Source organism: Tamandua tetradactyla, chromosome 4 (genome assembly GCF_023851605.1).
Source record: "Tamandua tetradactyla isolate mTamTet1 chromosome 4, mTamTet1.pri, whole genome shotgun sequence".
NCBI classification, from domain to species: Eukaryota; Metazoa; Chordata; class Mammalia; order Pilosa; family Myrmecophagidae; genus Tamandua; species Tamandua tetradactyla.
In genome coordinates, this window is record NC_135330.1 from 59,100,382 (window position 1) to 59,120,656 (window position 20,275).

Below are 20,275 nucleotides of genomic sequence, written 5' to 3' on the forward strand. Positions count from 1 at the left end.
TTGGGTGGAAACCCGACTCCGTGCATTTAGTCATATTGAGGTTTACCAACTACTATATGATGAGTAGATTGCTTATTTTTTTGGATTCTAGAAGTCTTTAAGAACTAAAAAGAAAAAAGAAAAATCCTCTTCTACCCCAGCCCTAAATGCGCATGTGCGCTCACTTATGCCTATCTCGGAATCCTCCGTTAGTGCCCGAGAACCTCTATTTACAGCGCTAAGGATAAATGAACCCCTTAGAATTTATCACAGTTTTTAAGAATGTATAATCAACAACGAGGAGATGCTGTTTTTCTCTTATTGTATTGGCAAAGTTAAAAATAAAAGTTGGGTCCCATGTACGGTTGGTTTAACAATGTGAATAAAAATAATCGTTCGCTCATATTTTCCCACGGGTGCTGGAAGAGTCTTTGGGGGGGACATCAAAATTTAAAAGCCGCACAGCCCTTAACACCAGTGTTCCACTTCTAGGGATTTATTCTCCAGATACACAGTCACCTGGGTGCATGGATAATTGTTGCAGCTTTTTTTTTTTAATAAAAAATTACTGAAACCAAATTAAAAGTCACTTTATTCAGTGGTTATTGTGACCCAGATACTGTTAGCATTTGCATTTCAGCCACTTTTTTTTTTGGAAGAGAAAAAAGTTATTATTGAATAAGCATTAAATGTGATGCATATTAGGCAATCTGTTAGAGAGATTCCCCACAACCACCTTTTGAAAATTGCCTGATTTTATTGATAAGAAAATAGAGGCACAGAGAACAAAGGTCAGTAACTAAGGCTTCACCAGCTAGTCAATTGTGGAGCCAGTACTCAATAAACTCAAGTATTCTGATTCCAGAGCTTATACTTTTAAGCACTATCTCTAAATGTCTGTGGATATGGTAGAGATTACATCAATTACAGAGCATTAAAAAGAAGGGGTTACATTTATTGCTTTTTTGTATATATATTGTATTTCACAATAGAAAAAAGTTTAAAAATAAAAACAACAACAAAAAAGAAGGGGTTAAGGTGGACCAATCTCTAAAATAACAGACTATGCAGAAAAAGCAGTTATAGAACAAACAATATATATACATACATATTTGCCATTTGCGTGTGTGTGTGTGTGTGTGTGTGTGTGTGAAAGAAAGAGAGAGGAAAGAAAGAAAGAGGTATCTCAGGAAGAACCTACATTACTTCTGGTGTGAGAATGTGAATCAGGGTGGGGTGAGAAGGAGATTTTTGCTAATATAACCTATTGTACTGTTTGAATATTTTACCATATATAGTATTTTTAAATGCTCTAAGCAATTTCTTTAAACATCGTATCTTCATTAACCTCACAATCTCACAATAATCATGAAAGACTAATTATGATCTCCACTTCACTGGGTAAATCAAGATTAAATAAAGTTAAGGGACTTGTCTACCATCATTCAGAGGTTAGGTATTGGAACCAGTGCTTGACCCCTGGGCATGACGCAGCCCAGTGCATCTCCCATCTGCTACCTCCACATATTCACAAAACACTTGTTCAACAGCTACTTTGTTATTATCCGTGGAGACACTGGCCTCAAAGCTGCTTAAAATTCTTTCAAAGGGAATGGAAGCATAAACATTCTTTTGCCAACCCCAGGCTAACAAAGATGCAACAATGGTAATTCCCGATAGCAGCAAGGGAGGGTGGGAGTGGCCGGGTCTTGGGCTGCTGGTGGGAATGGAACACTGGTTTAACTCTCTTGAAGAACAACCTGACCAAAGTTTTAAAAATCTGTAAATCCGCAGCTTCAAAGAATATATTTTAAACTACTAATGAGATAAATCTACAACTGTATCTACAAGGAGATTCATGGCATCTTGGTAACAACCAAGATCTCTAAAGAGAGGGGACTGGTTAAATAAATTTTCATATCCATTCAACAAAACACTATGCAATTATTAAATATGATGATATATGAATATTTAATCATATGGAACGTTCATGATATACTGCTAAGTAAAGAAGGCTGGTTACAAAACTGCATTTATAGAATACTTCAATTCTGGTTTTAAAATGTAAAGATATGTATGTGTAAAAATACTGTTTGATGACAATGGCCATCTTTGATGGTTGCATTACACATGATTTTTACTTTCATTTTTACGCCCCTCTGTATTGCCTGAAATTTTTTTTTTACAATGCTCTTAAATTAAAAAAAGAAGACAAATGCTCTTACCATTTTGAAAAATAGATATTAGTTCTTCAAAAAAAGTGAAACAAGCAACACATTTATATTTGGAATAAGTTACAAAAAGTATGACTCATCTAGTCATAATGTGGAAAATGATGTCTCCATTAAAAATGATGATGATTACAGAAACTAATGAAGTGTTTTCCAAATAATGAAAAAAAAAAAGAATAAAAAAGTAATGATGATTCATTGAAGAACCTGCTAGGTACAGTGCCAGGTACTGATATAAAGGAAGCCAAGATGAGGACTCTCCCCTTCTGAAATCACATGAGTAAGCAAGACACTTAGCACATGTTGGGATTAATAGTACAATGGAAGTACGGATAAGGTGACATCGGAACCACAGAGCAGAGTACAGGATCTAGCACCAGGCGTGGGTGGGTTCTGGGAAGAATGGTGGGAGCTCACCGTAACACAGAGATGGGGGTCATCCAGCGACAAAGAACATCATGTGCAAAGGTACAGATGCATGAAATGGTATCGTTTAGATAGAGAATGGTAAGAAACGGGGTATAGCATTCCGGGCAGGGCTGGCGAGAGATGAGACTGAGAGGTTTCTAGATCACAAAATGCTTTGTTATGTCCTGAGAGCAATGCCAGCCGCCAAAGGGCTTAAGGTGTTTGCAGGGAGATGATAGAGACATAATTGCTTTTTATTATTTTACTTTTTAATTATTTTTAATTATTTATTTAGTTTTTGCATGGACAGGCACCAGGAAGTGAACCCTATCACACACAATGTAATATGCAATTTTACATATGTAAATGTAAGTGTAATTTTATAATGTAATATTGGAATACTGTGCTGGTGTGAATCTGTGGCATACCCCAGAGAAACCTGTGTTCTTTTAATCCATTCCTGTGGAAGCAGACCTTTTGTTTAGGTTGTTTCCATGGAGATGTGACCCAGTCCATTCAAGGTGGGTCTCAATTCCCTTGCTAGAGTCATTTATGAGAGGATAAAGGGAAAAAACATTTGAAGACAGCTCAGGGAAGCTAAGAGAGAAACTCCCAGAGGCATTTTGGAGAGAAGGATCTCAGGCGTTGCCATGTACCTTCCCATGTGACAGAGGAACCCTGGATGCCAGCAGGGCTCCTTGAGAGAAGGTATCTTCCTCTTGATGCCTTAACATGGACATTTTTATGGACTTAGACTGTAAATTTGTCATAAATCCCCTTTGTAAAAGCCAGCCTATTCTCATACAAATACAATGGTACCAATACAATGTAATATTACTCAGCTATAAAAAGGAATGAAGTTCTGCTACTTGCTGATCTAGTTTGCTAGCTGCCAGAATGCAATATACCAGAAACGGAATGGCTTTTAACAAGGGGAATTTAATAAGTTGCTAGTTTACAGTTCCAAGGCCGAGAAAATGTCCCAATTAAAACAAGTCCATAGACATGTCCAATTTAAGGTATCTAGGGAACCGTACCTTGGTTCAAGATGACCAACGACGTTCAACGTTTCTCTCTCAGCTGGAAGGGTACATGGCGAACATGGCAGCATCTGCTGGCTTTCACATGGCTCTACCAGAAAGGGACTCTTGCCAAAATGTTTCCTCTTTTAAAGGACTCCACCCCTTCAGTGGGTGGAGACACACCTCCATGGAAATCATCTAATCAAAAGTTACCACCCACAATTGAGTGGGTCACATCTTCATGGAAACAATCAAAATGCTCTCACCGAGCAATATTGAGTGAGGATTACAGGGCATGGCTTTTCTGGGGTCCACCACAGATTCAGACCAGCACACTTGCTATTACATGGATTAGCCTGAAGATTTCAAATTGAGTGAAATAATGAGGGGAATGAGGAATTAATGCATAATGAGTGTAGGGTTTCTGTTTGGGTAATGAAAAATGGTAAGGGGAGCACCCATTGGGAGGATGATCAATCCCATTGAGTTGCTTGCTTGGGAGTGGTTGATTTGGGAGATTTTTTTACAATATGTTTTTATTGCAATAGCTTCACTGTGGTAGTTAGATTCAGTTGTCAACTTGGCCAGGTAAAGACACCTAGTTCTCTTGCTGTGGACATGAGCCAGTGGTACGTGAACCCCATCTGTTGCTCATTACATCTGCAGTTAGCTAGGAGGTGTGCCTGCTGCAATGAATGTTTGATTTAATTGGCTGGTGCTTAAAGGAGAGAGCTCAACGTAGCACAGCCAAACTAGCTCAGCATACCTCATCTCAGCACTCACAGCTTAGCCGGGAGATGCAGAAAGAAATTACCCCAGGGAAACCTGTTGGAACCCAGAGGCCTGGAGAAAAGGCCAGCAGAGATTGCCCTGTGCCTTCCCGCATAAGAAAGAACCTCAGTTGAAAGTTAGCTGCCCTTCCTCTGAAGAACTAATGAAATAAATCCCCTTTTATTAAAAGCCAATCCATCTCTGGTGTGTTGCATTCCAGCAGCTAGCAAACTAGAACATTCACACACCATACAATCCATCCAAAGTTTACAATCAAAGGCTAATAATATCATCACATAGTTGTGTATTCACCACCATGATCATTTTTAGAACATTTACATCACTCCAGAAAAAGAAATAAAAAGAAAGAAAAACCCACACATCCCATACTCTTTACTCATTCCTCTCATTGACCACTTGTATTACACTCTACCCAATTTTTTTTACCCCTTACTGCTCCTCCTCAATTATTTATTTATTTGTTTGTCCTTAACTTTTTACTCATCTGTCCATATCCTGGATAAAGGGAGATTAGCCACAAGGTTTTCACAATTACTCAGTTACACTGCAAAAGCTATATAGTATATATAGTCTTCAAGAATCAAGGCTATTAAAAAATTGACATAAAATGCCACCTAGCATTGCAAATTATTGTTTGCGGCAAGTCATTGAGAAATCAATCAGTAAACTCTTTTATACAATGTGACTATAAATGCTCCAGGACCAAAGTCAGCGGTCTCCTATTGACAAATGACGATGTCATTGTCACAAGAACTTTCAGTAACTTTCTCATTCCTTCATGCAGAGAACACAACTTAATCTTATTCTTCTGTGAAAATAATTTATTTAGCATTTAGTACAATGAGGCCATATGTTATCTTCTAATGCAATATGCCTTCTTAGAACATTTTGGTACAAGAATTAAGAATTGTCTCTTAGATCAAACACATAGTATTACATCCAGATTGTAACAAAATTAATGAAAATGATCAAAAGATGATTTTGTGAAACAGAAAAGAAAAGCACATTAGATTTTTATTTTAGGCATTGCTTTACTCTTTCTCATTTATCTTTCATAAACAAAACCATTGGCTTTTTGGAAATTGCAAATTACTTTAAAGTTACAGAATAAAAAATGCAGAAAAATTTGAAAAAAAAGAAAAAAGAATCAAGGCTATTGGAAAACAGTTCAGCAGTTTCAGGTATTTCCTACTAGTTATTCTAATACACAAAAAACTAAAAACGGTCAACTCTATTTGAAATCTCTCAGTCACTGAAACTTTATTTTGTCTCATTTCTCTCTTCCCCCTTTTGGTCAAGAAGGTTTTCTCAGCCCCATGATACCTGGTCCCAGGTAATCCTCAGGAGTCCTGTCCCACATTGTCAGGGAGATTTGTACCCCTGGGAGTCATGTCCCACATAGTGGGGAGGGCAGTGAGTTCACCTGACAAGTTGGCTTAGAAAGAGAGGCTACGTCTGAGCCACAAAAAGGGCATAATTATAAGTAGGCTTAGCTTCTTCTTTGTAGGATAAGTTTTATAGGGGCAAGCCCTGGGATTGAGGGCTCAGCTTATTGAATTGGTTGCCCCCAATACTTGCAAGAATATCAGGAATTCCCAGGTGGAATATAGGAATTCCCATTCTTATATTTGTTCATTTAATCACCATCATTGTCCACTCTCAGCATCATTAAATTATACCATCTCAGCCTATCCTCTTATCTTTCCTTCTGATGTCATACATGACCCCAGCACTCCTTCCTCAATCATACTCACACTCAGCTGTGTTCAGTGTACTTAATATTGTGCTACAATCAGGTGGTATTTTGCTATCTATTCCTGGATCTTTACAATCAGTCCTATTGAATATTCTGTACTCCTTCAGTACCAAATTCGAGATGGGAAGTTTTAAGTTGCATATATGCTACCACAGTTTTTTTTTCAATTTATTTTTTTATTCAACATAAAACATACAAGCACAAATCTTCTTACCATATGATCATTCCATTCTTGTTGTATAATCAGTAACTCACAGACTCATCACATAGTTGTATATTCATCATCATGATCATTTCTGAGAAAATTAGCATCAATTCAGAAAACAAAATTAAAAGAAAACCTAAAATAATTCATACATACCATACGTTTAGCCCTCCCTGTCATTGATCACTAGCATTTCAATCTACTAAATTTATTTATTTATTATTACTATTTTTTAGTATAATTTTTATTTTGAAATTCTTTGAGTCACAAGAATTTGCAAATTAGTACAGAGAGTTCCCTGGTACCCTTCACCCATTTCTCATAAAGATAATATTTTGCATAACTGAAGTACATTGACAAAACCAGGAAATTGACACTGGTACAATGTTATTAACAAAGGTACAGACCTCATTTGGATTTCACCAGTTTTTACAACAATCATTATTTTTTTTCCATCTACCCAATATATATATGATTTTTATTTGAAAAGTGATATCTTTGCTGGTATTTTTTTCCATTCTATGTATATAATCAGTAATTCACAATATCATCATATAGTTGTATATTCATCATCATGATCATTTCTTAGAACATTTGCATCAATTCAGAAAAAGAAATAAAAAGAAAACAGAAAAAAATTCATACATACCATACCATACCCCTTACCCCTCCCCCCTCTCCCCTCATTTCAATCTGCTAAATTTATTTTAAAATTTGTTTCCCCTATTATTTATTTATTTTTAATACATATGTTTTACTCATCCATCCATAAGATAGATAAAAGAAGCATCAGACACAAGGTTTTCACAATCACACAGTCACATTGAGAAAGCTATTATCATTATACAATCATCTTCAACTGGACTACTGGAACACAGCTGAACATTTTCAGGCTGTACATTTTAGTCACACCTTAACTAAAAAGGTGATGTCTATTTAATGCCTGAGAATAACCTCCAGGATAACCTCTCCACTCTGTTTGGAATCTCTCAGTCATTGACACTTTATTTTGTCTCATTTCACTCTTCCCCCTTTGGGTCGAGAAGGTTTTCTCAAATCCTTGATGCTGAGTCTCAGCTCATTCTAGGATTTATGTCCCACGTTGTCAAGAAGATCCACACCCCTGGGAGTCATGTCCCATGTTGGGGTGGGGAGCAGTGAGTTTGCTTGTCATGTTAGCGGAGAGAGAGAGACTACATCTGAGCAACAAAAGAGGTTCCCTGGGGGTAACTCCTAGGCCTAATTTTAAGTAAGCTTAGCCTATCCTTTGTGGGGTTAAGTTTCATATGAACAAACCTCAAGATTGGGGGCTTAACCTATTGCTTTGGTTGTCCCCACTGTTTGTGAGAATATCAGGAATTCTCCACTTGAGGAAGTTGAATTTTCCCCCTTTCTCACCATTCCCCCAAGGGGACTTTGCACATATTTTTTTATTCACTGTTAAAATCACTCTGGGATTTATTGGGGCACCACTCTGGACAAACCTACAAAATCTCACGCCCTACTCAAGGTTCTGTGTACTTACGGTGTTAAATTAAGCTGTCCATATAAGTTATATTAGGAAATGCACTAGTCAAAATATAAACTTTGTACCAAATAAGCATTTTTTTGCTTTAGTCTCACACATAAGTTACAGTTTTAAAATATTAATTACCATCTATTTTCAACACCCTGCAGTATTGACATTTCTTTGTTCTTCCTCATGCAAAAACATTTTTAACTTTGTATATTTAGTCACTATCATTATACACTCTAGGCATTCTTAGATTATACTATCTCAGTCTTTATTGTCTATCTTTCCTTTTGATTTCATTTGTGCCCCCAGCCTCCTCCTTCTATCATTCTGACATTCAGCTTCATTCAGTGTTCTAACATAACTGTGCTACAATCAGGTAGTATTGCGCTATCCATTTCTGAATTTTTACAATCAGTCCCATTGAACTATCTGCATTTTTTCAGCTCCAATTACCCAATATCTACCCTATTTTTATCTCCTGATTACCTCTGTTCTTAACTGAAATTCTCCAAGTTCATTTATTAATGTTAGTTCATATCAGAGACCACACAGCATTTGTCCTTTTGTTTCTGGCTAATCTCATTCAGCATAATGTTCTTCAGGTCCATCTATGTTGTGAAATACTTCATAACTTTATTCTGTCTTACAGCTGCATAATATTCCACATTATGTATATACCACAGCTTGTTTAGCCACTCCTCTGTTGATGGACATTTGGGCTGTTTCCATTTCTTGGCAATTGTAAATATTGCTGCTATAAACATTGGTGTGCAAATGTCTGTTTGTGTGTTTGCCCTCATGTCTTCTGAACCGATAACTAGCAATGGTATTGCTGGGCCATAAAGCAATTCTATACTTAGTTTCCTGAGGAACCACCAAACTGCCTTCCACAGTGGTTGTACCATTTGACATTCCCACCCACAGTGGATTAATGTGCTTCTTTTTCCACATCCACTCCAGCACTTGTCGTTTTCTGTTTTATTGATAATGGCCCTTCTGGTGGGTGTGAGATGATATCTCATTGTGGTTTTGATTTGCATTTCCCTAAGAGCCAGGGAAGTTGAACATCTTCTCATGTACCTTTTGGCTGTTTGTATTTCCTCTTCTGAGAATTGTCTGTTCAAGTCTTTTGCCCATTTTGTAGTTGGGTTGTCTGTCTTTTTCTTGTTCAGTTGAACAATCTCTTTATATATTCTGGATACTAGATCTTTATCTGATATATCATTTCCAAATATTGTCTCCCATTGTGTAGGCTGTCTTTTTACTTTCTTGATGAGGTTCTATGATGCACAAAGTGTTTAACTTTGAGGAGTTCCCATTTATTTATTTATTTATTTATTCATTTCTTGTACTTTGGGTGTAAGGCCTAGGAAACTGCCTCCTATTATAAGATTGATAAGATATTTCCCTACATTTTCTTCTAACAGTTTTATGGCCTTAGATCTGATGTTTAGGTCTTTGATCCATTTTGAGTTAATTTTATATAGGGTGTGAGGTAGGGATCTTCTTTCATTCTTTTGCATGTGGTTATCCAGTTCTCTAGGCACCATTTATTGAAGAAGCTATTCTGTTCCAGGTGAGTTGATTTGACTGCCTTATCAAAGATCAATTGTTCATAGATAACAGGGTCTATATCTGAACTCTCTATTAGATGCCATTGGTCAGTATATCTATCTTAATGCCAGTACCATGCTGTTTTGACCACTGTATATGCTACCACAGTTTAAAAAAAGAGAGAGAGAGAGAGACAATGGCAATTAAATGCAATACGTGATCCTGGGCTGAATCTAATAATGGGGGAGAAAAATGCCCAAAATGACTGTAGTAGTTTGAAGTTGTTATGTACCCCAGAAAAGACCATGTTCTTTTAATTCACTCCTGTGGGTGCAGTCCTACATGTGATATGAATTCCAGGGGTGTGGACCTTCCTGGCAACATGGGACAGAAATCCTGGAATGAGCTGAGACTCAGCATGAAGGGATTGAGAAAATCTTCTCAACTGAAAGGGGGAAGAGCAAAATGAGACAAAATAAAGTGTCAATGGCTGAGAGATTCCAAACAAAGTTGAGAGGTTATCCTAGAGGTTATTCTTATGCATTATATAACTTTCACCTTTTTAGTTAAGGTATAATGGGGAGGCTGGAGGGAACTGCCTGAAAATGTAGAGCTGTTTTCCAGTAGCCATGTTTTTTGAAGATGATTATATAATGACACAGCTTTCGCAATGTGACTGAGTGATTGTGAAAACGTTGTGTCTGATGCTCCTTTTATCAACAGTACAGACAGATGAGTAAAAGTTAAAGATTAAAAATAAATAAATATATATTCTGACTAGTGCATTTCCTAATATAACTTATGTAGATAGCTTTGTTGAACACCATAAGTACATGGAACCTTGGGTAGGACGAGAGATTTTGTTGGTTTGCCCAGAGTAATGCCCAGATGAATCCCAGAGTGATTTGATCAGTTAGTGGAAAAGTATTTGCAAAGTTCCTTTGGGGAATGGTGAGAATGGGGGAAAATTCAACTTCCCCAAGTTGAATTCTTGATATTCTCACAAGCAGTGTGGACAACCAAAGCTATAGGCTGAGCCCCCAGTCTTGGGGTTTGTTCACATGAAACTTAACCACACAAAGGATAGGTCAAGCCTACCTCAAATTTAGGCCTAAGAGTCACCTCCAAGAAATCCTCTTTTATTGCTCAGATGTGGCCTCTCTCTCCAGCCAACAAAACAAGCAAACTCACCACCCTCCCCCTGTCTACGTGGGACATGACTCCCGGGGGGGTGGACCTTCCTGGCAACATGGGACAGAAATCCTAGAATGAGCTGAGACTCAGTATCAAGGGATTGAGAAAACCTTCTGGACCAAAAGGGGGAAGAGTGAAATGAGACAAAGTGTCAATGGCTGAGAGATCCCAAACAGAGTGGAGAGGTTATCCTGGAGGTTATTTTTAGGCATTAAGTAGATATCACCTTGTTCTTCAAGATGTAATGGAGAGGCTAGAGGGAACTGCCTGAAAATGTAGAGCTGTATTCCAGTAGTCATGTTTCTTGATGATGATTGAACAATGATATAGCTTTCTCAATGTAACTATGTGATTGTGAAAACCTTGTGTCTGATGCTCCTTTTATCTACCTTGTCAACAGATGAGTAGAACATATGGAATAAAAATAAATAACATGGGGGACACATGTTAAAATAAATTTAGTTTGAAATGCTAGTGATAAATGAAAGCAACGGGTAAGGGGCATGGTATGTATAATCTTTTTTTTTTCTGTTTACGTTTTAGTTCTTTTTCTGTTGTCTCTTTATTTCTTTTTCTGAATTGATACAAATGTTCTAAGAAATGACCATGATGATGAATATGCAACTATGTGATGATATGGTGAATTACTGATTATATATGTAGAATGGAATGATCATATGTTAAGAATGTTTTTTTCGTTTGTTGTTAATTTTTTTAATAAATAAATAAGTAAATAAAATTTAAAAAAATTTAAAAAATAAATAACAGTTAGTATGTGACTAGCAGAGTTTAAAAAAAAAATGACCTGCCATCAATTTTTAGTCATCCCGATTTAACAGATGTTAAAATGAGAAAGATGAGTATTGATAAAATACAATACATTGCTAAAATTCATCTAAACTGTTGCACGTCAATGTAATTTTGACTGGTGTGTAAAACTGAATTCCTTGCTTTCACTTTTTGATGAACTTTCAGTTTTTGCTATTATAAATAGCTGTTATGAACATTCTTGTACATGCCAAAAAATATATATACAATATATTGTATATTCTAGGACAATATATAAGATTCCACAAGAGTTCCAGGCACTAGAGTAACTTCCAGAAATCTACAACCTCAAGATGGGTCCCTGGTTCAGATAAGTCCTGAAACCTAGCCCAACCTCTCCTGAACAGCAGATAGTTTCATCTCTCTACCCCATATCAGTGACAGACACTTCCAATAGCAGAAATTTAGAATTGCCATAGCCCAAACAACCCCAAAGAGAGGTATGGAAAGATCAAAGGTGATGGTGGAAATAAACACAGAAGATAGGACTTAACAAATGAATATGAATGCTGAATCATTAAATTGAAATCTCTTTTAATCTCCAGTATTTTAAAGCAGACAGAAGTAAGAACCTAAAATTGTGAAATTGTAACCCATGTCAAAGTCTGAAATATGTTCTACAACTAATTGTGGTGCTGTGCTTGGAAATTTATAGCTTTTTTGTATATATGTTATTGTTCACAAAAAAAAAAAAGAAAGAAAGTCGATTGTGATGATAAAAAGGTATTTAAGCCCTCTAGCCTCCTATATTCTGGAACTGCTAGAAGGAAAAATAGGAGAGGATCATATGGTAGCTCATGACACATTCTGGGATCTATCCTATGACCACTCTTTGAAGAGTGCTTTGAAAACTATTGCTTTTTTATTTCTTTGCTTTGTATAGATGTTATAATATACAATAAAAAAGTTTAAAAAATAAATAAATAAATAATGGGGGAACAAATGTTAAAATAAATTTAGTAAATTGAAATGCTAGTGATCAATGAAAGGGAGTGGTAAGGAGTATAGAAAAAAACTAGGGGAAACAAGGCTAAAATATATTGAGTAGTTTGAAATACTGGCAATTAATGAGAGGGAGGGGTAAGGGGTATGGTATGTATGAGTACTTTTCTTTTTTCTTTTTATATCTTTTTCTGAATTGATGCAAATGTTCTAAGAAATGATCATGGTGATGAATATACAACTATGTGATGATATTGTGAGTTATTGATTATATAACAAGAATGGAATGATTATATGGTAAGAATGTTTGTTTTTATAGGTTCTTATATTTTAAAAAAAAATTAGGCCTAAGAGTCACCCCCAGTGAACCTCTTTTGTTGCTCAGATGTGGCCTATCTCTCTCTCTCAGCCAATATGACAAGCAAACTCACCGCCCTGCCCCTCTCTACGTGGGACAAGACTCCCAGGGGTGTGGACCTTCTTGGCAATGTAAGAAAGAAATCCTAGAATGAACTGGGACTTAGCATCAAAGGATTGAGAAAAACTTCTCGACCAAAAGGGGGAAGAGTGAAATGAGACAAAATAAAGTGTCAATGGCTGAGAGATTCCAAACAGAGTGGAGAGGTTATCCTGAAGGTTATTCTTACCTATAATATAGATATCACCTTTTTAGTGAAGGTGTAATGGAGAGGCTGGAGGGAAGTGCCTGAAAATGTAGAGCTGTGTTCCAGTAGCCATGTTTCTTGAAGATGATTGTATAATGACATAGTTTTTGCAATGTGGCTGTGTGATTGTGAAACTTTGTTTCTGATGCTCCTTTCATCTACCTTATCGACAGATGAGTATAACATGGATTAAAAAGAAATAAATAATAGGGGGAACAAATGTTACAATAAATACAGTAGATTGAAATGCTAATGACCAATGAAAGGGAGGTGTAATGGGTATGGTATGTATGAATTATTATTTTTCTTTTTATTTCTTTTTCTGAATTGATGCAAATGTTCTAAGAAATGATCATGATGATGAATATACAACTATGTGATGATATTGTGAGTTACGGATTATATATGTAGAATGGAATAATATGGTAAGAATGTGTTTGTATGTTGCAATGTTTAATAAATAAAAAAAGTTAAATATGAAAAAAAATGTGGGCAATCTGAATTGAGATGTTCTCTATGTATAAAATTTGGGCCAGATTTTAAAGACTAATAAGAAAAAAGAATATATTGCATTAATAATTTTGAAATATTGGATATGTGTTGAAATGATGAAATTTAGGATAAATGGGGTTAAATATACGATTAAAAATAATTACACCTGTTTCTTTTTTACTCCTTTTTTTTAACATGGCAACTAGAAAATTTTAAATTACGTAAGAACCCTAACTTAGATTTCTACAGGTCAGCACTGCTCTGGAATATGTCATTCTCCTACAGCATCTGCAGCGTATTTGTGCTATTCTGGATTGTAATGACAAGATGAGAGGATGGTAGTTGCTCAAGGCTATTGAGTTCCTTGGGGTAGGATGATTAATTCCCTTGATCCACCCTAGAGCCTTTCAGCGCATGGTCTGTGAAAGTGTTTATTTTATATTTGCTGAAAGAATGAATTAATAAATGAATGGATGAAATAGTTAAAAAAAAAAAAGGGGGGGGCAAGGAATTTGTTGTCTGTGCTCTAGGGGGGTGTACTCTGGGGAGAGGGTCATCCGGCAATCTGCAGACTCCTAATTCAAGGCTTTCTCCACAGCATTTCCGTGTTCTCACAAGATACAGATTCATTCTGTCCCGGGACAGGCAGCGGTCTCCCGCACCCCCCACCCCACCCCTGCGTCGAGCACCCCCAGCCTGGGCGGGTGGGCTTTTCAGATCTCTCCCCTTAGGTCCGCCGTTCTTCCTCCTGCGCCAGGGCTCGGGGGCAGGCCGGGGGTTTCCACAAAGCCATCCCGAGGGATGACCTCAATCAGGAATGTGACCCTCGTTCAAAAGCGCCCCCCGCCCGTGCTCCCCGCCCACTCGCGGCTTGGGCCAGACAGCTGGCCCGGCGCGGGTGGGAGTGACGTCAGCCCCGCCGTGCAGGCCCGGCTGGTTTGCCGGCGGCTTCTCTCCGCTCCCGGGAGATCGGATTACCTCATCCTCCCAGCCAGAGCCCAGGGAATGGTTAACCAGCCCGGGCCCGGAGGCGGGGCGGCCAGGGCTCAAGGTCCCCGCAGACTGGGCCTGGGGCGCATGCCCACGCGTCAGGGGTGGTGCGGACCCCTAGCCGCGCTGGGGAACGTGTTGGCCCCGGTCCTTGGGTACTGCCTGATTATCTGCATTACTGCTCATAAGTATAGACATCATCAAAAAATTCGTCCATTATATACACAAACACATGCGATATGAAAGATTTCCCGGCTGCAAATCGCAATTTACATTTTGCATGGGAGTGGGTGCCTTTTCATTCATCCAGATAAAGTACATTATATGCATTTAAACTACAATGTAAGATGTATACTTTTAAAAAATAACCACTTTTAACATCTTTAGTGCTCAGCATTCTGTGGAAGCCCTTTTCACCCCAGATGTAGAGCCAGGAATTGAAGTAAACTATTGAATTAGTATTAGCAATTTGAAGCAGCAAGTTCTTGAATGGGAATCAAATGAATTCTCTCATTAAGAGTTGCTTCCCTAAGGGAAGTGTTACATAGAAAAGGTTGTGGCTGGATCCCTTTGTTTCCATGATGATACCACTCACATTTGAATTCTGTAATTTTCAAAAGAAGGAGATCTCTCATATTTGTGGAAAATTTTAAAAAGGAGCTACTTCTCAAGATTAAAATTTAGGGCTCTTTGGAACCATTCAGGTGTCAGAAGTAGATATATCGATGGTAGGAATTGGTAAATGGTTCTCTAGCAATGCAAATGCAAATTGTAGATTTGAAACTTTTTTTCACAAGAAATATCACAAGATTCTGGATTTTACAAAATAAAACTTCTCTTCTGTATTTACTTGTTAAAATTGTACTTTAAAATCTATTGCGTATTTGTATATATGGCATATCTCATAATTTAAAAATATTTTAAAAACACCTAAAATATATATAATGTATATATAAATATACATCTAAATACTTACACACACATATATATTTCAGTTATAATATATAAAGCTAGCAAACGTATATATGTATGTTTGTATACGCACTTTAAAGAACACTTTGGAAGAAAAATAAAATTTTAATAAAACACATCAGGGTTGATGATATGTTTAATTGATTCATTCCACAAATATTTAGTGAGCTACTATTATCTACTGAGCACTCTGCTAGACACTGAGGTTGCAATAGGGGAATACAACAATAGGGGATTCCTTCTCTCAAGGCTTTCTTATCTGTGGGATTAACAGATAATATTCTGTAAACTGTGCAGCTGGGTGAGACCTGGCTGCTAGTTTGAGCTAATCTGAGTTCGAAACTATGATTGGTTTGCAAGACCTGGCTGCAAGGAGGTACACAAGTCTCAGATTAAGCAATAGCATGAACGGTAGGCCAGAAGTGTACGTGACCACTCAGCACAAATCACCCCATAGCATTAACATTATACTTTGTTAGAAAATACCAGGCAATTAATGCAGTCCCTGCAAAAAACCTCACGTCCTGAAATATCTAGTTCTGAGACTTGTCCTCAGAAGACTGTGATGAGTGGGTGATCCCCTCCTCTCCCATCCCATCAATTTCCTATCTTTAGTCACCCACCTACCATCAGCACATCCGCAGAATTCTTAAACTATAATTTATTTTAATATTTCTCCCTTACATAGACTCCCCTTTTTACTTAAATAAGTTTCATTCAGAAGGAAACTTTTTATCTCTCTGCCTCATCAAAGGTTTGGTGTGCTAGTTATTTTCCTAGCGTACACTAAAAGGAATTCCTGTCTATTAAATTGGTTTAAATGTGTGTCCCTGTACTCTCTAAGGGCATTTTTTGAACTACTGTGTGCCACCTTTTGTGCCCCTTGGGGAGCCCTGCCTTTCAGCGGGGTGTGGCAGAGTCAGGATTGGTGGAGGTGGGTAGCACTCAGCTCCCATCCTGGCCTGCCGTGTGTGCGCTGTGTAACTATGGGCAAGCGGCTGAACCTCTCAGGGCCTTAGTTTCCTCGGCTGCAAAGTTTTAACCTAAGGCTGCTCAAAATCGGGACCTGGTGGGATTAGTGACGAGATGAACCCATGTAAAGCATGTCATGTGTGCAGTGCAGCACAGGTCACCCTCCTGAAGCTGCTGCTGTTGACATTATTGAGCAGAGGGTGAAACAATGTCTGGGTCACCTCTGCTAGGAAACCCTGGCTGACATCATCTCCCTCTGCTCTCCAACTGGATTGGATACTCCTCTGTGCTTCCTGAATGTTCTGGGATATCTCTGTCATGGCATTCCTATCCAATAGCAGGGTGAAGAGACTGGTATAGTGACTCACTGGGATGCCTACCATGGGTTGGCACAATGGTAGTCAGTGGCTTTTGGGAAATGTGCAGTGAGCAGCTCTGTTACTACTGCAGTGTAGCAGGTGTCACAGTGGGTGACAGTGGTTCAATGAGTGAAGGGTGCTTTGGCATCTGGTGGCTGGAGGAGGAGTTGGCTTCTCTGACCCGCATTAAGATCAATGCACCTGTCCCTGCCTCCCCCTCACCAAGGACAGCAGAGAGAAGACTCGGAAGTCTGATCCACAGACAGTACCCTGAGGACCTTTTGCAAGAAACGCCAAACTGTTGAGCCAGAGACAGCAGTGATCCATTCGCCCGACACTTGGTGATCACCCACTGCTCCTGTGTCTGGAAGGAAGCTCTGAAATCCCTCCACGAACTGGCCTTTTCTGGCTTCTGTCTGACCCCACCTCCTCCTGCTTCCTCTCCCTCATGCACTGCAGGTGTGCTGGCCTCCTCGGGTCTCTCCCCACCATGCCACCCCCACTCCCACCTCGAGGGCCTTGCACAGGCTGTTCTCTGTGCCTGGAAAGTGCTTCCCTAGGGGTTCTCGGGGATGGCTCCCTCAGCATCTTCAGGCCTTGGCTCACATATCCTCTCCTCAGAGAGGTCTACCTGGCAGCCCCCTCCCCACTTCCTGAGCTTTATCTCCTCAGCACCTGTTACTATCTACTATCTTTATGTACTTGTTGATCATCAGTCACCCCATAGAGTGGAGGCTAATGTGTTCACTGATGTACCCTCAGCACCTAGAACAGTGCCTGGAAGATGGTCTAGAGTCAATAAATATTTGTTGGCAGTGTGGAATTTTTTTGTGAGTCTCCTATGAGCAAGCGCCTTAAATGGATGAACCCTGAGAAACAGGTAATAGTTTTAGCCTCATTCCACCTGGGTTCCTAGCTGATTCTTGCTGTGGTTCTTTCTGATGTCCTTGGCCTTCTGTCCTCTACCTTCTCTCCATTCCCTGAAGTGGGAAAACAAATCTTAAAGTCACTCCTCTCCTTCCAAGCAGGCCACGTGGCAATCTTTGACCAATGAGTCAGCACCTGCTGCTCGGGTTGTGTCATGGCCACAGGCTGGACAGGTGGGGCCTTGCCTGAGGCCGAAACCAGGGCCATGAGGGAGGACCCGGAGGCCAAGGCCGCCCTGCCAATGGGCAGCAGGAGGTGAGGCAGGGGGGAAGGGAGGCAGAATCCGGGAGGCCACATGGAGACATCTCATGGCACTGTGTATTGCCTCTTGGTGGGCAGATCCCCAGGTTGCAGGGTGCCAGCCCCCATGGGGTGCTATGTGAACAGCCTTTGGGCTGAGTGAGGTGCAAAACAAAAGACCCAGGTCGCCTTTGTCCTCTGCCCGCCCCTTGTCCTCTGTTTACATCCTCCCTTCCCGTAAATGAGTTGGGTGCTGGCCCCTGCTGGCCCCAAGCCAGACACACCTGTAGGACAGGTTAGGCAGAGCTCTTAGGGGTAGGGAGAGAGCGGCTGTTCTGGCAGGTGATTCAGGCCCTTGGGCAGAAAGCGCTGCTCCCTTTCCATGGCAGCACTGGTGCCAGGCACTTGCTGCCTTGGGCGAGGGATTCTTTAGCCAAATCCAAGAGGATGAGATCCCTCCAGGGGGGCTTCATTGCCCAGGGAGTCCCAGGAAGTTATATCCCAGTCACCAGACATGGGAGGACCAAAGACTCTTTGTCCTCAGTAGGCAATTCCTAGAGGGAAATTGAACTCTAGGTAGAGACAGAAGGAGTTGGCAATAGAATGCAAGCTTGATTCCCTCAGCCCCTGTTGTGAGACCCCATGGTGGGGTGGTGTCCTGAGTGAGGTGGCTGCCCTGGAGCTGGGCTCAGTCCTGCCTTGTAACCTGGGCACCCCTGGGGAGGCTCTGCCTTTCTCAGGCTTGTTGGCCAGAGTGAACCTGGCACTTCTACCTGGAAGGCAGTGGGACAGAAGGCAGGCTTGGGAAAGAGGTGGAGGGGAGGAACGAAGGTGTCAATAAAGGCAAATTTGGAGGAGGCAGAACCTCTATTCCAATGGAAGAGAAATACTAGATATCCAGGACAAACTGCAGCGCCAGATTTATTTCAGGCAGATCAGAGTGGAGAGTCTAGGTAGTCTCAGGAGGCCGAGCATAGATGTGACTCAGTTGGGAGAAGACATTTCCTCCTCCACCAGGGGATTAACTGACCAGGTGCATGTAAGATGTTTTCCACCTGATCTCTTCTCTCTCGCTCAGCAGTGATGACTAGGCACTCAATCACCAATTACATACTGACTACCTACTATGTGCCAGCCCTTTGCAAGGCGCTTGGGGGTCACAGCTGTGTTTATTGGTGACTCCACCAGCCCATGGTACCCCATCTCGGCAGGCACTCAGTTACACACTGGTAGTCCTTTGCTGTGTCCAATCAGCTCCCCCTCCCTTTCCTAAAGCACTTCTCCAAATCTCTCCCCCAGCTCGTGCATCTCAACCTCCTCATTTAAGCTCACAAAATGATCTTGCTGAAGAAGACACTTCATCAGAACAAACAAGGATATCAGATGGGACATCCTTCTATTTCCTGCCTAACTGAATCTGCACCTGTAACAGCTTTTCTCCCAGCTGGGTGAAGGAATTGCCAGCACTGCTCCCTGGGCTAGGTATCCCATTTGTGCTTACCTTCTCAGGCCAGTAAGGCAGCATACAAGGGCTCAGCTCTAAGACCATCTGGGGAGCCTATTTCAGGGGCAAAATGTAGGGGGACCTACAGTGTGAGTGTGAGGCCCAATGCACTGAAGTTGAGAACTGCCGCTTTAGCCTGCTGTGTAGGCTGAATAATGCACACACACACACCCCCACCACCTTGCCCCATTTCAATCCTCAGACTCTGTGAATGTCACCACATATGGCAAAAGGGACTTTGTAGATTTGATTAAATTAAAGATCTTGAGGTAATCATAAGGGTTGTTATAAGAGAGACATAAGAGGGAAGTCAGAGAGAAAGTAATGACAGAAAGAAGAGATTGGAGTGATGCAGCCAGGAGCTAAGGAATGCTGGCAGCCTTAGAAACTGGAAGAGGCAAAGGACAGATTTTTTCCTCCAGAAGTTACCAGCTTTACCGACATTGATTTTAGCTCTCTAAGATTCAAGTTGGACTTCTGACCTCCAGAACCATAAGAGAATAAATTTGCGCTGTTTTAAGCCACGAAGTTTGGGTTATTTGTTATAGCAGCAATAGGAGACTAATACATCTGCACTACTGCATTCTGGCTGGGAAACCTGAGGTGTCATACATGGGGGCTTGTATGACACCAGAAGGAAAGATAGAGGATAAAACTGAGATGGTACAATTTAGCGATGCCTAGAGTGGATAATGATAATGATTAAATGTACAAATATAAGCATGTT

At 40.0% G+C, this 20,275-nt stretch overlaps 1 long non-coding RNA gene across 1 annotated transcript; it reads left to right on the top strand.

The window, feature by feature from the left end:
* Positions 1 to 17,945: 17,945 nt before the first annotated feature.
* Positions 17,946 to 20,068, top strand: LOC143680854 (uncharacterized). Its single transcript, XR_013174208.1, has 2 exons — positions 17,946 to 18,059; positions 19,344 to 20,068. It is a non-coding gene; the product is annotated as an uncharacterized LOC143680854 (long non-coding RNA).
* The last annotated feature ends 207 nt before the right edge of the window (positions 20,069 to 20,275 follow it).